Source organism: Crocodylus siamensis, chromosome 15, assembly GCF_052110815.1.
Source record: "Crocodylus siamensis isolate JL-2025a chromosome 15, ASM5211081v1, whole genome shotgun sequence".
Taxonomy (NCBI): domain Eukaryota; kingdom Metazoa; phylum Chordata; order Crocodylia; family Crocodylidae; genus Crocodylus; species Crocodylus siamensis.
The window spans coordinates 51,149,003-51,164,766 of NC_143409.1; the positions used below are offsets into that span (position 1 = coordinate 51,149,003).

Genomic DNA, 15,764 nt, shown 5'->3' on the forward strand with positions numbered 1-15,764 from the left:
CGCTTCTGCCGCCTTGAGGGTGCCCTGGAGGGGGGCTTTGTTCCCATGACCAGCAAGAATCCCTGCATCTCTGTGGCCTTTCCCCCCTGCTGACTGCAGCCCAGCATCCTGTGTGTGCCCTGGGGCCTGGTCCCATTCAGGGAAGCTCAAGGGGGAGCTCTGTGTTGTACCTGGCTCCAGAATGCAGGGGTCAAAAGAGTGATTGGCTTCCAGGATTAAGCCTACAGGTCCCCTTGTCTTACTTTCCCAAGTTACGAGAATCTGAAAGAAGGGCTCACAAAAGAAGTCTTCCTTACTTCATTTTTCACAGCTTTGGATGAGAGAAGGAACCACTGGACTGTTGGGGCTTTTTTGTTTTGTAGGAAGTGGACCCTGGCCAGTGTTTTCCTTAAGGTTGTATATTGTGCACCTTTCCCCCTGCAATCAGCCTTCTTTGATTGCACTGTTGTTTCTAAGTGGGTAAACTTGTTTATGGTGAAAAAGGTATTTCCCATGTTTCTCTGATGATGCTGGAGCTAGAGCTAGATTGAGGAAGTTAACGTTTAATCCAAAAACTGGGCCTGGAACCTCTTAGTACTGATGAAAAGTTTACATGTGCCTAGTGAATAGGGCAGTAAAGGAGAATGGTGTTGTTGGGAGGCCGGGAGGGCAGCTGGGTGCAGTGGCTTGTACCTGTAGTCCAAGTGTCTGGGAAGCTGAGGCTGGTGGATCCCTTGAGCCCAGGAGTTTGAGGCTGCAGGGAGCTGTGTTGAGCAGGTGTCCACACTGGGGTCTGCACCAGCATGGGGCCTCTGGGGGAGCTTGGGGACTCCAGGTTGCCTAAGGAGGGGTGAACCGGCCCAGGCTGGAAACAGAGCAGGTCAAAGCTCCCTTGCTGACTGGTAGTGGGACAGCACCTGTGAAGGGCTCCTGCAGCCCAACCTGGGCAAGAGAGGGGGACCCAGCCTTTTGCCAGGTCCTTACTCCTGACAAGCTGCCCTGTAGTCCCCATGGGGCAGGGCTCCTGAGAGACGAAGAGAGGGAGCCCTAAAGCTGGGGTGGCGGCGGGTCACCAGTGCGCAGCTTGAGAAAGGGTCCTGCAGGAAGTGGGGGGGGAGCACCCCAGGGGGAAGCCCAGGGCTCCCATGCGTGGCTGCAAGAGATGATGGTGCTACCTCAGGGGCTACAGGGCAGGAGCAGGTCCACCAGCACTCTTCCACCTGGGAGCGGAGAGCACGTCATGAAAAGGTGCGGGTGCACGCCTGAGACACTGGTCCCCCCAGTCTGTCCTGGGCATCGCACTCCTGCCTCTGGCGCTTGTTGTGCTCGCCCGTGGCTCTCACAGGTCCCAAAGGAAAGGGCCAGGACTGGAAGGCATCCTTCAAGCATTTCTTCTTGCCTTCATGCTCCTGCTCAGGCAGTTGCCATGCGCGCCTGGTAAGGACTATTTAATCCACTCCTTTCAGTGATATGGGGTTCAAGACACCCCTGCCCGCCCCCCACCCACACACACACTCCCCGTGCAAGGCTGAGACCTCTGCCACACTGAGACCAGGAGACCCCAGAGGAGGAAGAGGCTCAGTCCAAGGAGGAGTCGTCATCACCTTAATTGGATGACTTGCAGAAGCGCCGTTGCTCAAATTCTCCCTCCCAGGATGGATGGCTCGGGCTCGTCTCAGCCATGCTGTAGGTGGCCCTGTCATTGGCCGGTTACAAGGGGCCACAGAGGAGCCTGGGCTGGTTTTTGTCACCCTGGTGAAGCATAAAGCGGTTCGTTTCTCTGGAGGCCACCAAAATCACAGACACACACTCATTAGATGGCACAAAAGGTGTATTTGCAAATAGGGTCAGAGCAGAGTCAAGAACTCAGATTACTCTGAACCCACCAAGGAATTTTGCAGGCTGTATTTATCTCCTCCCTCCTGGGCACGTGTGCAGAAACAGGAACTCTTACAGCTCACTTCCGTTTCATACAAGCATACATGTGGTTACAGCACTACATACATCGCATGTATAGTATAGTTAACTACTTAAGTATGCAGGGCGGAGAGGGAAATATGCATCAGCTAATTAAGCCTGCTCAGAGACTACAATCGGTCACCAAGAGTTCAACCCCCGCCTGCTTTTCAAGGACACAGTCAGTTGACTTCCAGCTTCTGTAATCTGTATGAGAAAGGCTAGGGAGAAGCTGGGGGAGAGTCTGCGATTTAGCATCAGGAAGGCTGGGAAAGGAAAAAAGTCCTTGGCAGTGTTTCTTTCTTATCGGGTGCAAGATGCGAGCTGTGCATTTCTAACAATACTCCATTTCTAACAATATTCCATTTCTAACACTGGTGTGGTTCACGTCAACGCCCCCCAGCAGCAGCGGGATGACTCCAGGTCTGGTGCACCCCGCTAAGGCCCCAGGATGGATCAGTTGAGCGGAGACCATCACCGCGCTGGAAGTGCCCACCCCTGGGCCCAGAGGGTGTGAGCTCTCTCTTCCCCTGGGTTCCCGTAGGGCAGGGAGCCTTGCCAAGGCCCCACCTGGCGCCCCACTCCCTCAACTCGGCCCATGCCTGCCCTGTGGTCATGGCCAGGCAGCAAACCTATCCTTCCCTGCACTTCCATCTTGGGAAGCCACTGCCTAACCTGCACCATCTGAGGGTGGACCTGTGGTGGGAGTGAGGGACAAGGGAGTCCGTTTAAGGAGCAGTGGGTGCCTGCTGGGGACATGCCCCCCCGTGGTGTGCACACACATGCCAGCCACCAGCATGGAAACACACGCACGCACGCGCACACACACAGCCCCCGCCCATACACTTTTCCCAACACATATGCATGCTCTGCACAAGCTCTGACCAACATTACTCAAGCACACACAGAAAGGCACATGTGCATGCCCACAGTACCACCCCCAGCCACACACGTGTGCATAAACTACCAGCTTGAAACACATCATTCATGTGGATCGCACCCCAGAGCACCCTTTCCATTCTGCCCCTCAGCCCCACACCCAGGAGAGCAGATGGTCCCCTGTCCCTACAGTTCTCCTTCAGTGCCAGGGTTAAGATAGGGTTACCAAACTTCCCGATTGTCCAGGACATGTCCTCTTTTTTAGGCTCCTTTCCTCCTGTCCGGGTGGGTTTTGAAAATCAGAGCAAATGTCTGGGTTTTTGCCCTGTCTCTGCTTTTCCCTGTGGCGAAATGCCGGGCTAGCGGCTCCGGCACCGCTTAGGGGAGCCGCGGGCTTTGCGGAGTTGTGCGAGCGCGCGGCTTGTGGGGCGGAATTGAGGTAGCTCTTAGCCGCCCTCAAGGTTCGCCGAGTTGGCACAAGTAGACGACTTAGAGTAAGTAGTTAGTGTCTCTTAATCTATAGGGTGTCCGTTGGTTCACGAGGTCCCAGAGCCAGCCCTTGCGTTCCAACAGTGGAACAAGTCCAAAGCTAGGTGCGGCTGCCGGGCTCCTTAAGTCCCAGAACTGGTCAACGGCTCATCGAGATGGAATGTTAGTTATAAAAGTTATTACGGAGCAGATATAGAGTAAAATAAAAAGATTTATTCACTCACCTGGCCTCACCCTCTTACAAGTAAGAGGGGAGGCCGGTTGGAACGAAGTTGCAGTAAATACAAGTAATAGCGAGCGTAGGTATGCTGTCTAAGCTACGATGAGAGGCAGTCGAGAAGCGGAGTCTCCGATGTTTCTTCAGTTTACAGTATGCCGGATACTAAAGGGGTCTGTTGGTTCACGGGGTTCCAGAGCCAGCAGCTGCCGACTCCGTAGTCCCAGAACTGGTCAACAGCTCATGAATGGGATAGTCTATAGGGTGTCCGTTGGTTCACGAGGTCCCAGAGCCAGCCCTTGCGTTCCAACAGTGGAACAAGTCCAAAGCTAGGTGCGGCTGCCGGCTCCTTAAGTCCCAGAACTGGTCAACGGCTCATAATTGGGAAACACAAAGCAATACTGTAACACAGTGAATCGTTGTCTGTTGTCGGATTTCTGAGGCCTTTATCTTCGCTGGGATACGCCCAGGCGGGGAGGCTGAGAACCGGTCTGCGGGGTGATCAGGCCCACAGAGTTTTCCAGTTGTCGTCTCTGCTGCTTCCTGCTTTTTGCCTCTTTTATAAATGTTTGTTGGACTGCCTCTATGACACTAACTATAGTATACAGATAGGATAATTTTCTTTTACATAATTATTGCTAGGCAGATTTTCTACATAAGTTTCATTTCTGTAGAAATGACACTTTTAGATAAGAAATGAAATTTACAGAATGTGCATGTGTAGCTTAATGCCAGTGGAGAGAAGGACAAAGCGTTCATTTTGATTAACAGTCTACTTCAAGGTTACATAAATGTGAGAGTGCCGCGCGGCAGTTACACACACACAAAAAAAGAGAAAATAATATAAAGTCTTTGCTAAAAACTATAAGACAGTTACATTCCCGAGCACTTCCACCTTGGGCCTGGGAGCAGCACAGCAAGGTGATTGTCTGTGGAGGCATCACGTGCTCTGTGCGTGGGGGTCCCCGGCAAGCTGCTCGCAGGGAGGGGAGAAAAAGACACAGGGAGACAGAGAGAGCGTGTGATATGGGGGTGCGAGCTGTGTGGGCAGCAGGGCTTGTGGAGGCAAGGGCTGTGGGTCGGAAAGGAGGGGTTTCAGCAGGGCTGGGGGGCAGGGGGCTGCAGATCGGCGGTGAGGGGTGGTGTAAGTGTGGTGGAGAGTGACAGGCAGCAGAAGGGCTGGGGGTGGGGAGGGGAAGCTGTAGCTTAGGAGTGCGATGCAGGAGCAGGGCACGGGCATATCGCTGCCCCCCTTACGTTATCTACCCATTCACCCTCTCTTCCCCTTCCCACCCCCTTGACTTCCCACCTGACAGGTGCCCTCTATTTTGATCTTGAAGATATGGTAACCCTTGTCACCTGCTCTATGGCTCAGGCCTGTGGGAAGTGCTTGTGCAGCCTCGCACTGTGCAGGCAGGATTTTACTGCAGGGCACAGAACAAGGGAGATGCGAGCAGTGGGGTCCCCCAGGGATCTCCCTCAGCGACTTGGACGAGGGGGCGGAAAGCACGCTGTCCAAGTTTGCTGACGACACTAAGATGTGGGGGGAGGTGGACACACTTGAAGGGAGAGAGAGGCTGCAACGAGATTTAGACCGACTACAAAAGTGGGCAGACGAGACTAGGATGGGGTTCAACGTCGACAAATGCAGGGTGCTGCGCCTTGGGAGAAGGAGCCCACCACACACACACAAGCTGATATTTCAGCCAGACGCTTAAGTAAGTGCTGTGTTAACACCATGCTGAGGTTCGGTTGTTCCTTTTGGATTTCGATGCAAGTGACAGGAAGTGTAGGAATAGTCTGGGGAACGCAGTGGGCTGGGCGCTTGGAATAGGGCGGGGGGCAAAATCCCTCTGTGCACCAGGAGGAAGGCCTTCTTCCAGTCAGTTGTGAAGAGGGAGGCGAGGCCAGCAAAGCCTATGGCCCCATGGTGCAATGGCAGCATGTCTGACTCCAGATCAGATGGTTGTGTGTTCAAATCACACTGGGGTCAGCAGCTTCCACTTATGTCCTAGGAGAGTGGCACCACTTGTGCTGGTTTCCTTGCTGTGTTGCGGATGGCTTGAGGCAGCCAGCAGGTGCCAAAGGCGGCCTTTTCCCCAGAACAGCTCCAGGACCCCGGTTCCAAAGGGAAGCAGGTCCCAGCCCTTCCTGGCCGGATGTACAGGTTGAGAGTGCCGTGCGACATTTACCTGCTCGGTGGCAGCACCCAGCAGTGGGTTCGAAGAGCACAACTGTACCGCTGGTGGGCAGAAGGCAGGGTGGGGGAGGTGTGGGGAAAGTACAGGGTGCTACTGTGCTGAGCCACCTGCCTCGCTGTGGCCGCCTAAAACCACGCCTCGGGTTTCTGCCCTGGAGTGTCTGTGTCCAGCTGATCCCCCTTCCTGGTGCACACCTGCAAGCCTGGGGTTACTGCTGCCACCACCCAGGCTCCGGTCTCTGTTACAGCTCTGTGCAGCTCGGGGCACGCAGACCTCGGCGGTGTTTTGCCCACTAGTAGTACTTGTGGGGGCCCCTTATAGCCTGGAGCCACTCAGGTAGGGCAGGATCTGTTCATTATCAGGCAAGCTCTGCTAAGAGCGCAAAGGCCTGTCCCTCCCCTCCAAAATGTTTCAGTTCTCCATTTGCTGCTGCAGACACATGAGGCCAAACACTGCAGGCCTCACTCCTTTCTGGCCCAAATTCCTCAGCACTTTCACCACTTTAGCCAGGTGCGGACAGCAGGCTTTGTCCCAGCGTCTGCACTGGATCCAGCTGCGGTCACTCTGCTTGTGAATTCTGAGCTCTCCCTCTGTGCTGCTTGATTGTAGGACTCAGAAGAGCCCAAAAACATGCCGGTGACCCTGTAGTGCGATGCAGGAGCAGGGCACGGGCATATCGCTGCCCCCCTTACGTTATATACCCATTCACCCTCTCTTCCCCTCTCTTGCCCTTCCCACCCCCTTTACTTCCCACCTGACAGGTGCCCTCTATTTTGATCTTGAAGATATGGTAACCCTTGTCACAGTTAGAGTTGAGGAACAACAAATCTGGTGTTGGGGGCTGGAACCCACCCAGCCACCATTCGCTGGAGCTTGCTCCACAGTCATGGAGCCAGGAGCCGTGGCTCTAAAGGTGCTGCCTCAAAGGGCAGAGCACATAAAACATGATGAACTGGGCCAGAGCTGACACATGGACTCCTATGTCAAGGGCTGCACCCACGTACCATGGCAGTGAGGATTGGGGAATTTTGCAACCCTGTGTGTCATGGCCCGTCCTGAACGCAGCTGTCAGACAGAGGGATTGCAGAGAAGGAGGCGGGGGCAGAAGGCAGCTGAAGCAGGAGACACTGATGGGGTAACGCTTGTGGCTACAGCTCCTGGAGGTCTTTGACGACGTGACCGTGTATTTCACGCGGGAAGCGTGGGAGCTCCTGGAAGATGCAGACAAGGTGCTTTACTGGGACCAGATGCTGAGGAACTGTGAAGCCCTCATTTCCCTGGGTAAAGCTGTTTCCTGCTTCTCCCTGTTGCCATATCAGCAATGTGTAGTTGAGTGTGCACCCCTGTCCAAATGTGGAAACAACTCCTTACGAGAGTCTTGTAAATAGCTTCCTGCTGGCCAGTGTCCAGTGGGAGGATCTCGGCTATACACGTACATTATGGAAGTGGGGAAGTCGTCCTAGATTTGTCCTGTAGCCTCCTGCTGCTCCGGGGTCAGGTGAGACTTCGGGACATCTGAACCCATGTCGTCCCGGTTTGGCCCTGTATACAGGGTGCCTGCCAATCAATTTGGGAGTATGCAAAGCTGCAGGCTGAAATGTGTAGGGTGGAAGATACTTGCCAGTTCTGGTGCCACACACGGTTTTTGAAAGATTGAATTTTGTTCGGTCAAAAAGGATTCGTAACTGATCTGGCTAATTTGACCTGGAACATGAAAAAATTTCCAAATTAAAATCAAAAGTGTACAGGGCTCAAGTATTTAGCTTCACATGGCTTTTCTAGCACTTCCTTTTCCTTCCAGTTCCCCCAAAGGACTTCCTTAGGAAAGAGCTCAAAAGCTATTTATAGCTCAGCAAAGACCTGCCAGGCATTCCTACATTATGGGCATTGACTTGCTGAAAAGATGTCTCCTTCTGCCTTGTGTTGTCGACATCTAGGACACGTGGGACCTTTTTTTGAAACCCTGGAGGGTTTTCCTACCTGCGTGCTCATCTCCCCTTTTGGGAATATCCCCCCACTTCATGCAGTGATTGTTTTCGTTGCCACCAGTTCATATAAAATCTTCCCTTCCTCTGCCCTGTTGGTGAGCAATCCTCTCTCCTACAAAGAAGTGTCCTGGTTAGACATCTGGCCTAGATTCTGACCACTGCCACCTGGCCTGGCATTAAACCTTTGCAGAAAAGAAACTCACTTCTGTTCCTTTCCCTTGAATGACACTGATAACACAGGTGTTGTCCAGCTGCCAGAATGTCCAGTGTTTTTTATTTTTGTGCCTCATCAAAGGTGAAAGCTTAATCATTTTTGCTGTCTAGCACATCAGATGTGTCCAAGGAGTTTTGGACTGATGTTCTCCAGGGAGATGAGCGACGCAGCGAACTTCTTTGCTGGCGTGGCGTTGCCTCAGATCAAGCATTGTAAAGTTGAACCTGACGTGATAAAGTCGAAACAGGATGTCAATTTATAAACATTGCAAGTGCAAAACCTTGTAATTTGAAAAGTTGTTGCCTGTATTAGCTAAGCTTGTTATATAGTACTTGCAGCTCGCCCTTCAGGAATGACAGGGGAGGTTGGGGCTGGAGAGAGGCCGGCAGGGACGGAGCTCCACATCCAGCCCTGCGCCTACCCACTCCCCTCCCCCACTGCCACTGCAGGTCCAAACCCTTTTCTGCCTCCCCCCCTCACTTCAGCTCCAAGCCTGCTCCCCTGTTCCTGCCACTGGTTCCAGTCCAACCCAGTTTCTCCCTCCACACCCCCACCAGTTCGGATCTAACTTCATTCCCTCTCCCACACCCACACCAGTTTGGGTCTGACCCCATTTCCCGCCCCTCCCCAGTGCTGCCGGTTCAGTTTTAACCCGTTTTCTCCCCGCCCCGCAGTTTGGTGTACAACTCAATTCCACCCACAAACCGCTTTGAGTACCACCCCATTCCCCCCACCGCCACTTCAGATGCAACCCTCCCTATCCCACTCTCTTCCCCTGCCATTGGTTCAGGCATAACCCTGTTCTGCCCCCACTTGGCGCCGGTTTGGGACCGACCTCCTTCCCCGCTGCCGTCAGTTGGCGGTGACCCCATTCCTCACCACTGCCAGTTCTGGTCCCACCATGTTGTCCCCTCCTTCCCACTGGTTTGGGTCTGACCCCCCTCCCCCACTCTCCCCTCCACCACTCCGAGTCTGTCTGGCCCACTTCCGCCTGCCTGCCTCCCCTCCCTGCTCCTCTGCATCCCTGCCAGCCACCTCCCGCAAGGCACCCCGCTGTGTGGCAGGCCTGACCCCAGCCAGTCCCTGCTGCCTGCCGCCTCCCACTTCCTGCCGGCTGTCATGGGGGATGGACTGGGTATGTTCAGCCAATCAGTGCCTGCTGTCTTGGCAGCGCGTGCATAGTTGGCCCAGAGCGTTAGGGACAGACGGACAGACTTCTGGGAGATCTGGCAACTTGACAAAACCAGATTCAATTTTCCTTCCAACATCTCCGTCCCTGGGGAATCTGTTGGTCTTGCACCCTTTTGATAAAACCTCAGAGTTGTTGGTGATTTGTTTCCTATTACGGTCCCCCTACCACCTGGGTGACGAAAGCCATCATCTATCAAATGCTTCTCCCTGCAGTGCCTTCTCTTTCATCCCAGAGGTTCACCCTCGCCTGAGCTTTAAGGCCCCAGTAGTATCCATGAGTTCGTTGGATCCAGATCCCAGATGGTTATTTTGCAACCAGGACTGAATCTCAAACTCGCTTTAACCACTGCCCCAAACAGGATATCAAGGCCCCACACCCGACTTAATCCGCTGCATCCAGCAAGGACAGGAAGAGCTCTGGGTCTGTGGTGATGAGGACCATGGGGAAATCTCAAGCTCTGCACACCTGTGGCTAGGTGAGTTGTGGCTGTCCCCTCCCCCAAATCCCTTTTCAGAAATGCTCTGTGTTCACAGTGACGAGGCCTGAAACTTGCAGACCTGCCCTGCGCTGCCCTTCCAGGGTGCTGACCTTGCCTAGTTGATGCTGTAGTGTGTGCAGGCAGGTGGCTTTCCCATGCCCTGAAACTCCAGACTGTGGAGACGAGCGGTCGTTCACTTCTGCCCTCCTCTAACTACAGCTGCTGGGGAACAACCGAGTTTGCTGCCTGGTTTCCATTGGGATACCATGATCTTAGATTTCCATCTTCATTCAGCAGTGTGAGAGTTGATTCCTCAGCCCAAAGTAGCCATGCCGCTTAACAGCCTGTCCCGGGCCATGATGGGATGTGTAGTTCCCCTTAAATCAGCATGGTTGCGTGATGTGTGTAGCCATTATTGTAGGACACGAGAGGCTGGGGCTATGCCTGGTGTGTCCTTGTAAAGTTGACCTGGAACCCAGAAAGTGTTGAATCCTGGTCTCAGCCTGTATTTGAACGGGTTTGTGGGGTGAGTGTGATTTGCAAGCTTTCATGTTGCAGGGGGAAGTGAATCCCCCAAGGCTTGTGCCATTGAGTTTTGTCTCTGGGCCGGGAGTGTCACAGGACCTGGGACTCAGCACAAAGTCCACATGCAGGTTAATGCCAAAGCCTTTGTCCAGTGCAGATTCTGGTGATGTGCAGGCCTCCTGTGCTTCATCAGCAGAGGGAAGCCCCATGGGCTCGTTCCGTGCCCCAGAACTTTCCCTGGAAGCAGATAGTGTTGCACTTACAAACTGGATTTTTAACCTAGTGCTTTAAGAATTGACACAACGCTTCGTTGATGAATACCAGAAAGACTTGCTTTAAGAACTACTAACAGATTACAAAACTAAGTGAAAAAGATTCTTTCCCAATATCATATAAATGAGCTGTATTACCACACAGTCGTCTTATTGGAGCCAGTGACTCTAGTCATGTAGGCCAAAAGCTGGTTCAAGTCTTCAGCCTTCTCAAAGCGTGGATCCATTGCCTTATTCCAGCTGGGGGCAGGTTACAATGTCCCTTTTCCCTCTAGAGAAGATACCCACCAACTGCTGGCACTCTGTCCTTGTAATACTTGTTCGCTGTATAGCTTCACAGCATTTTTTCTTGATAGTTGGTTAATCAAAATTTGAACAAAGCAGGCAAGGACAGAATTAACATACTGCAATTATATCCTGTTTTGTGTGTGTGTTTGTGATGTGTGCAAGCTTTTGATCAGTTTTGGAACGGGATGGGTATTGATTGAATGAGATGCCTTCAGGAAGTTGATTACATAATACTGTCTTTCCATAGTTATTTTAGCAATGGAGCTGCATGAAATTTCATAGATTTCATAGACATTAGGGCTGGAAGGGATCTCGGAAGATGGTCCAGCCCCTCGGCCAAAGGGCTGGAAGTCAGCTGGGGTCATAGGATCCCAGCAAGATAAGCAACCAATTTACACTTTAAGGTGTTCAATGTAGGTGCTTAAACCACCTCCCATGGCAGGCTGTTCCAGGCCTTGGGGGCTCGGACAGTAAAGAAATTCTTCCTTATGTCCAGCCTGAAACGGTTTTGCAGTAGTTTATAACCGTGCGACCTCGTCATGCCTTGGGGCGCTTTGGTGAACAAATGTTCCCCCAGATCCTGGTGGTCACCCCTGATAAACTTATAGGTGGCCACCAGGTCACACCTGAGCCTGCACTTTTCCAGGCTAAAGAGTCCCATGGATCTCAGCCTGTCATCATAGGGTATGTTTTCCTGACCTCTGATCATATGTGTGGCTCTTCTCTGGACTCTCTCAAGCTTCTCCACATACTTTTTGAATTGTGGGGCCCAAAACTGGATGCAGTGCTCCAGCTGCGGCCTCACCAAGGCCGAGTAAAAGGGGAGAATGATGTCCCGGGATTTGCTTGAGAAGCATCTATGGATGCAAGCCAGCATTTTTGTCACTTTACTAGCTGCAGCATCGCATTGCAGGCTCCTGTTCATCTTGTGGTCAATGATGACCCCCAAGTCTCTTTCTTCTGTAGTGCTAGCCAGCGTAGCACTGCCAAGCCTATAAGGATGCTGCAGGTTTTTCCTCCCAAGGTGGAGAACCTTGCATTTTTTAGGTGTTGAACACCGTCAGGTTCTCATCTACCTATTTGCTGAGCCTGTCCAGGTTAGCCTGGATCACCCTCCTGTTTTCAGGCGTGTATGGTTTGCCCCAAAATTTGGTGTCATAGGTGAATTTGGCCAGTCCGCTTTTCACTCCCATGTCCACATCATTAATGAAGATGTTGAACAATATGGGTCCAAGGAAAGAACCTTGGGGGACCCCGCTAGTTACAGGACACCACGATGAGTGCCTGCCATCAATTACTACCCTCTGGGTCCCACCACGGAGCCAATTTCCCAGCCAGCAGGTCGTGGTGGACCCAAGGCCACAATTGGCCGTTTCACCAAGATGTGATCATGGGATACCAGATTGAAGGCTTTTTTGAAATCAAGATATATGACATCAATCTCTTCTCCCTTGTCCAGGTGATAGGTCACCTGGTTGTAAAAGGAAATGAGACTGGTCGAGCAAGACCTACCCGCAACAGACTTGTGCTGGCTATCCCTCAGGATGTTGGCATCTACCAGTGCATTAAGGATGGCCTCTTTAATAAACTTTTTTAAGACCTTCCCTGGGATAGAGGTCAGGCTGATGGGCCTATAGTTTGGTGGATCCACTTTCTTTCCTTTCTCCAAGGCAGTGAGGATCAAAGGCCACTGGGGACAGTAAGTGTGAGTTAATTTTGGGTTAGATACAGTCAGTGAGTAGACTGACTTAGCATAATAAACACTGAGTACCTAAGCAATATAACACAGGAGAAGTGGTCAATCTGGGATTTTTTTTTTTCACATTGTCCCAGCCACGATCTTGCATTTTTATACAAAAGGTATTGTTTTAGCAGTTTAATAATTTAAATTTCATGTGTAGGTCTGGCCAAACTTTTACAGTTATCAGGTAGGACACACAATCCTGCTACTTCCAAAAGGGAGAGGCACAGCTCTTAAATCCTCTCCTCCCAAAGCAGGCTTTGAAAGTAGGAGGGATGAACCATATGGGCTTTTTCTACCAAGTATTAGCAGCTGGCGTAATGTAAGGCCACATTTCCAACACATCTTTGACTGCCGTTGAGCCCCAAAAATCCATTGTGAGGCTGTTAATCCTGCTACCAGGTGAGAAGGTGGCTCTGACCTCCACTGAGGAAGGAACATTAGCCTGCCACAGGGGCTTGTACCTTCCTCATCCCCAGCACTTGGGGTTAGGCAGGAAGACTTTGTTCTCTTAAGGAAAGGCAGGTGCCCAGGTCCAGTCATCTTCAGAAACCTGTTGCAGCAGAAGGAATAGCAGTGGCAGGGACTAACTTGGAGTTTCTCTTCCCCACACAGGAGGTACCTGGCTGCTGAGCAGACCAAAGGAAGGACCTACAAATCTGGAGTCACCCGGGATTACCCCAGGGAGTTTGGGCAAGACAGAGTCTGTGAGACTTCAGGACAAACAATGCCTCAAGAGCCTGGGGAAGCCCCAAAAGCAGAAGGAGAATGTAACAGTGACCCAGGTGCCATCTCTCCTTGGGAGTGGGAGTGAAGAAGGAACAGAAGCCAAAGACAGCCATGGGTGCAGGGAAGGGTTTGTGGAGCTGAAGAGCCATGAAGCCAAGTTCTGCTGGAGAAAGACCCTGAATCTGAGGCAAGCCTGCAGAAAGGGTCTCAGAGGGAAGCAGGAGCTCACCACCAAGCCCAGGGGCAGAAGCCGCCCCTGCCCTGAGTTCTGGAAAAGCTTTAGCTTGCCCTCACTCCTGGCTCTGCACAAGATAAGCTACATTGGGGCAAAGTCCCACCTATGTGCCAAGTGTGAGAAGGGCTTCACCTGTGTCTTCATCCTAGCTACTCATTGCAAGATGCATTCTGGAGAGCTCCCCCACCACTTAACCAGATTTGGGAGGAGCATTGTGTGCCAGTCAGAAGTAAGAAAGCACCAACATGTGCATAGGGGCAACTGTCAGTACCATTGTGTCACATGTGGCAAGAGCTTCACTCGTTTCTTCTCCCTGGCTCAGCACTGGCACCTTCACACAAGGGATGAACAGCATTGGTATCCTGAGTGTGGGAAACGTTTCACACGTTCCACCAACTGGGCCAAGCACCAGCACATCCACACAGGGCAGAAACCAAGTCCCTGCTGCATGTGTGGGAGGAGCTTCACCCAGTCCTCCCACTTGTCCAACCACCAGTGCCTCCACGCAGGGAAGAAGCCACATCAGTGCTCTCTGTGAGGGAAGAGCTTTACCCACTCCTCCAGCCTAGCCTACCATCAGCGCATCCACACAAAGGAGAAGCTGCATCAGTGTTCTGAGTGTGGGAAGAGATTTCGTGAATTCTCCCATCTGACCAAACACCAGCGCATCCACACAGGGGAGAAGCCATATCAGTGCTCTGTGTGTGAGAAGAGCTTCACCCGCTCCTCCAGTTTGGCCAACCACTGGCACATACACACAGGAGAGAGGCCACATCAGTGCCTTGATTGTGGGAAGAGATTCAGTGAATCCTCCAGGCTGACCGAACACCAGCGCATCCACACAGGGGAGAAGCCACGTCAGTGCTCTCAGTGTGGGAAGAGTTTTACCCACTCCTCCAGCCTGGCTAACCACCATCACATCCACACAGGAGAAAAGCCACATCACTGCTCTGACTGTGGGAAGTGTTTCCGTGAATTCTCCAAACTGACCAAACATCAGTGCATCAGGGGAGAAGCCATATCAGTGCTCTGAATGTGGCAAGAGCTTCACCCAGTCCTCCCACCTCACCGTACACCAGCGCATCCACACAAGGGAGAAGCCACATTAAAGTTCTGAATGTGGAAAGACATTCAGCAATTCCTTCAGCCTGACCAAACACGACTGCATCCACACATGGAAGAAGCCACATCAGTGCTCTGAGCACAGGAAAAGATTCAGTGATTTCTGCAGCCTCAGCAAACAAGTGCATCCACATAGGGGAGAAGCCAAATCAGCTCTCAGAATGTGGGAAGTGGTTTACCTGTTCTTCCAACCTGCCCAAACTCTGGTGCATCCACAGAGGAGAAGCCACATCAATGATCTGTGTGAGGGAAGAGCTTCATCCAGACCTTTAGCCTGGTATTCCACCAGTGCATCCCCACAGGCTACAAGCTACATTATTGCTTTGTGTGTGGGAAGAGCTTTGCCATATTCTCCCATCAATCTGTCAGGTTTTGCTTCTCAGCCTCCCTCCAGAGTTATGCATGCCTTGGTGCACGTCACCCCCCTGCCCTCCTGCCCTTAGCTGCACTCTCTATAATCCAGTCTTTGATCAAAAAGGTGTTGTAATGAACATGGTATCCCTGTGGCTGGACTCTGTGCCCTCTCCTCAACTGAGATGTGAATTGAAAAGAGCCCAGAAGCCTTTCCAGGGCAGATCTCTCAGGGTTCCCAGCCTCTTCCCTTTGCCAAGGGTTCACCATGCCAGGGGTTGTTGCAAACTGTCAAAAAAGAGAGTTGGTTGTATTGAAGGCCTCACTCTTGTGTACTGCTGTGTCCTGCTTTCTGTTCCTCAGAAAATGGTTGGCACAGTAAAAATGGTTACTTAGCATAAGTAAATGGCTGGTCTAGATATCATCCTCCTTTGTGGTCAGCAGCTCTCCTAGGCCACAGATCATGCCTTGTATTTAGCTGCAAATCCAGTGCTCTCTAATAATCCAAATTATTGTCACCCTAACAAGAAGTATGAGGTCATTGTCTTGGTGAAATGCAGCATGTTATCATGTCTGGGGAATATTTCCTGATTGGTAGAATCACAGTAGACCGTGTCTCATGCACAGGAACTTGCTTTGGTTTCTCTTGTTCTCCAGACACGATCCAGGGACCTAGAGAGACCCTGGATGTAACACCTTGGGATGCTAGTCCAGCTCTGGCACCACTGCCTTTCCGCTGTCCCTGCCAAATAGCCTTATGTTAGAGCAGAGAGACGGGTTCTTCTGGCATGCTGGGCCAGCTGGAAAAGCTAAGTGTGATATCTGCTTGGTTTGAGGGCACAGCCCTCAGCTCCTGTTCATCTGACGAGCCACCCAGAGCTCAAGCTGCGTCTGACTCCTCACTAGAG

The 15,764-nt window shown here is 52.1% G+C and overlaps 2 non-coding genes and 1 pseudogene across 2 annotated transcripts; all 3 read left to right on the top strand.

The window, feature by feature from the left end:
- The first annotated feature begins 651 nt into the window (after positions 1 to 651).
- On the top strand, positions 652 to 950 carry LOC149852753 (signal recognition particle RNA). The gene has a single exon (XR_016439481.1).
- A 4,491-nt stretch (positions 951 to 5,441) lies between these two features.
- On the top strand, positions 5,442 to 5,513 carry TRNAW-CCA (transfer RNA tryptophan (anticodon CCA)). Its single transcript has one exon. It is a non-coding gene; the product is annotated as a tRNA-Trp (tRNA).
- A 1,213-nt stretch (positions 5,514 to 6,726) lies between these two features.
- Positions 6,727 to 14,778, top strand: LOC149852755 (uncharacterized; annotated as a pseudogene).
- Positions 14,779 to 15,764: the final 986 nt, after the last annotated feature.